Source organism: Fringilla coelebs (assembly GCF_963513975.1).
Source record: "Fringilla coelebs genome assembly, chromosome: 9".
In the NCBI taxonomy this organism is placed as follows: Eukaryota; Metazoa; Chordata; class Aves; order Passeriformes; family Fringillidae; genus Fringilla; species Fringilla coelebs.
The window spans coordinates 3,495,482-3,499,322 of NC_140067.1; positions in this window are offsets into that span (position 1 = coordinate 3,495,482).

Consider the following 3,841-nt stretch of genomic DNA (forward strand, 5'->3'; position numbering starts at 1 on the left):
AGAGCTGAATCATGTGGATGTGAGTCACGATACACTACTGTGTGTTTGGGTTCTTTTATTTTCTGGCCATAGCCAGCGAGACCAGGGAATAAACACCCACCCTTCCTGAGGCACTGAACTACTCTTCCTGAACAAGCTGCTCCCTGAAAAAAGTCCTTTGGAGAGAGTGTGCAAAGGGAAAGCTGCTGGCTTTGGGCAGGCTTTGTCCCTTGCCATGGCTGATCTGGGGACAGCCATCTCCCGGGCTGCCTTCCAGCTGGATTCGGCACCGACTCATTCACTGCAAAAAGCAGAAAAAGAAACAGGAAAAAACGATAGGAGGTTTCCATGGCTACTGGACTGTTTACTTTCTTCTGTGACTGTTATCACAAATTTTGCCATCCAAACAAGCAACAGATGTTGGAAATAACGTTTGGGTTTGGTGAGGGTTCATTTCAGATGTGCCACGGGGAAAGGTACTGATCTGGAGCCCAAGGAAGTGGCACAAGCTCATCAGTGGGCAAAACATAAAGAAAGTTCAGACATCCACATTCTAAACACTGTGCTTGGAGCTCTTCCTCAGTGCTGTTTCCCAATTGCATTGAATTTCTAGATTTCATGTTGGTTTTTTGGTTTTTTGTGATGGTTGTTGACAGTAAAAGGTCAGGACTAACCTCACATTAGGTTTTCTGGAGAAATGGCAAAACCTTTGATTTTAGTATTTTAGAACAATGAAGAAAGAGCAGAAATCAAAGCCATGTGATCAGTTCCTATTATCATTGATGCTGGAGTGCAGAACAGGTTATCCTGTATTCATTTATGATGCATTCCAGAGCAACAGGTGGAAGTACAAGTAATGCCTCTTCTCTGTGCCTGGTCAGCTTATCATTTTTATTCAGATAACAAAATACAGCTTAAGTGGAAAAAATCTCAATAATTTTCATTAACCCCTAACCAACCTTCTCCTTGCTTTCCATGATTCTATCATCCTATTTCCCTATTCCAGCTCCCCACCCTGGTCCACTTTTTGGAGCAACACCTGGATCCCACCTTTGCTACAGAGCTTTTTTCCTTCACTCCCTTCTTTCAGATGAGTTCATTTTTTTACATACTGGTAGCATTTACTGCAAGGTTCTATAAAGAATTTCATAGCTCTGCCCAAATTTCCATCACTCAGTATAAGGACTGTGCTAAACCACAGTCTCAGTGCTGTTGATTTGGTTTTCTTGTAAATCAGACTTCTTATTCACAGTATAATAGATCAAAACCCCCAGAGAGTTTCCATAGATGTCTTTTCTGGCTAAACAGGCTGCACAAACCATGAGCTACTCAACGGTTAATAATAAGCAGCTTCTTCCCCCAGCACTTGGTTTGAAAGGACTACAAGCTCTGAGTCATTGCACAGTTGATTTGAGCTTAACCCTAATAGCTCTGTTATGTCCTGGCTCATTCCTAAATCTTCTTGGAAGCAGGAGAGTGTCAACAATAAACTTGTAAGGTTTAACCCTCTTAACGCCAGGTAAACTGCTTTATCTCAATTAAGAATATCAGTAGTGTCCTTTGCACTGGATCAGGGAGCTGTAAAGTAACGCCAGAGCAGAAGCATGTGCCTGCTGGTATATGCCTGAAGAGGTTCTGGGAATTAATTCTGCTTTGCAGAACTATTCCAGTTATTCATGTGACTCAGCGGCGGAGACCGGGATCTTCCTGCACTCCGGGGTGACGTGCTGATTCAGGCTGGTTCAGCAGCCCGGCAGAGGAGGCACCTTATCAAAAGAAAAGCCCTCTTTGGGGACAGGCTCTCCCAGCAGCTGGGAAGGAAATTTCCGTTGCGCTCCCAGCGCTGCTCCGGTGGGGTGAGATGAGCGAGTTATTATTAGAGCTGGATGATTTTCTTTACTCTGGGTAAAAAGGGAATCATCCTTTTCAACCAATAAATGATTTCTGGGTACTGCTGCTGTGATGTGTGTCCAGATGTGACCCAGGGCTGAGGGCAGTGTCACAGGAGAACAGTGCTCTGCACCTCTGCTTTCAGTCATATCTGAGGGAATTTCAGCCACACTGGGCATTCAAGTTTTATTTATAAATGTTTTAGAAAGGATTAATACCTGGCTGACTCTTGTTACACACACATTGCAGAAGGAACAGCAAATGGCAAGTCATTGATCAGTACCCCCTAAACTTGTTCAGCTTGGTAGGGAATGACTGATCAAGACATTCTGGATAGATTAACCCTTTATAAACCAATTGTGAAAAGTTTCTGGGCCAACAGGCATGCATCAGCCCCATTATCTGGTTGAATGCAGGCATCTGGGATGGGAGCCTGAGCATCTCAGCCAGCCAGTCCACACTCTCTATGGGCAATACAGTCAAAGGAGTGAGCTGAGTCCTCCAAAAAAAGTAAACATCCGAAGTAAGTCTGTCAGGATGTAGCCAAAATATTTTAAGTGACCAGCCCAGGATCTCACAAAACAGACTGCGGCACATCAAGACAATTCATATTTCCTAATTTTGAGTTCTGAGTCCACCAGACCACAGTTGCCCTATAATCACATCATGACAGCTCTGCAGTTCTGCAGAGAAGCTGTGAATGCATTTAATCAAGGGTCTTAAATCTGCCAGCTCCAGAAAAACAGACTTCCTTCAATATCGTCCCCAATCCAGTATTTTTGTAGGAGCAGCCAGCGTAGCCAGGCCAGCAACCACCCAAACATTACAGTACCCAGAAGTACCTGGTGAGGAGCAGGGCTTACATCCCACACCTGTACTGTGGTTTCACAGTTAATCCTGACACAAATAACAATTACAAAGTGTTTTTGAAACATGTTGTACCAATTGGAATACCAAAGTATTGCTTCCTGTACTCACTGTTCCTCCACAGCCTCCCTCCCCTGACCTTACATCGGATTTTCTCTTGCAGGAGACATTATTTTCTGTCTGCTTTGCTGCTAAACTCTCCCACAACAAAGAGTACATGAAAAATATAGGGAAAGCAGTAGATTTAACCCCTCCAATGGATAAAGGAGTAAGTACAGCAGCATGTGATACATAAATGAATTTTTAAAAATGCATGTGCTGACACAGGCTCTAGATGTATCATTGGAGCAGAAGAAGAGATGCTGTCAATAAAAGTGAAAACAGTGCTGTCCAAAACAGAAAGGGGGAAAAAAATCTAAAACTATCTCAGGATGTTTTTCACCCTGAAGACCTGGAAGGTTTCTTCAGGACTAGTCAGACTATAGCTGCTAATGTAGGTACAGCCTCTTTTAATTGCCCTCAGTCCATAAGGCTGTAAATTCTTTCCAAAAACAGGACTTCAGCATTTTTATCTACATGAGAAACTTAACCAGCAGGTACTCAGAGGCATAAATCCATGTGGTATTTGAAGGTTAAAAAACAGAGGAAATGTGCAGCCTGGGAAAACTAGGGACTTTCCATTCCCGGTGTAATGAAACGACAGATTTAAAGTGCAGAGTGAGAAAAGTCACTGAAAGGAATTAGGCTTCAAGCTTCCTGAGACATACAGGCTTTGTTTTTCAAGGCTATTGATAAATCTATCAGTCTCCTGATTACTGTCCCCTCACCCCTTGAAAAAGCCTGAAAAAGAGGAATTTGCTGCCTTAATTGGAAGGGAAAGGGTTCAGAGAATATCCACTGTAAGGTCCCTCTGAAGAAGGAAAGTCCCCGGAGGCAGAACAATAATTGGTTTTGACCTTCCGCAGTTTAAGAGGCGTCGGCAAAGCCGAGACTTAAACACGGCCTGACAACTGCGAGTTCCAATCAAACTCAGAAAGAGACGGAAATTGGATAAGCAAATTCCTTTTTTGTTCATGACCCCGGTGCCGCTCTCCTTTCCCCCTGC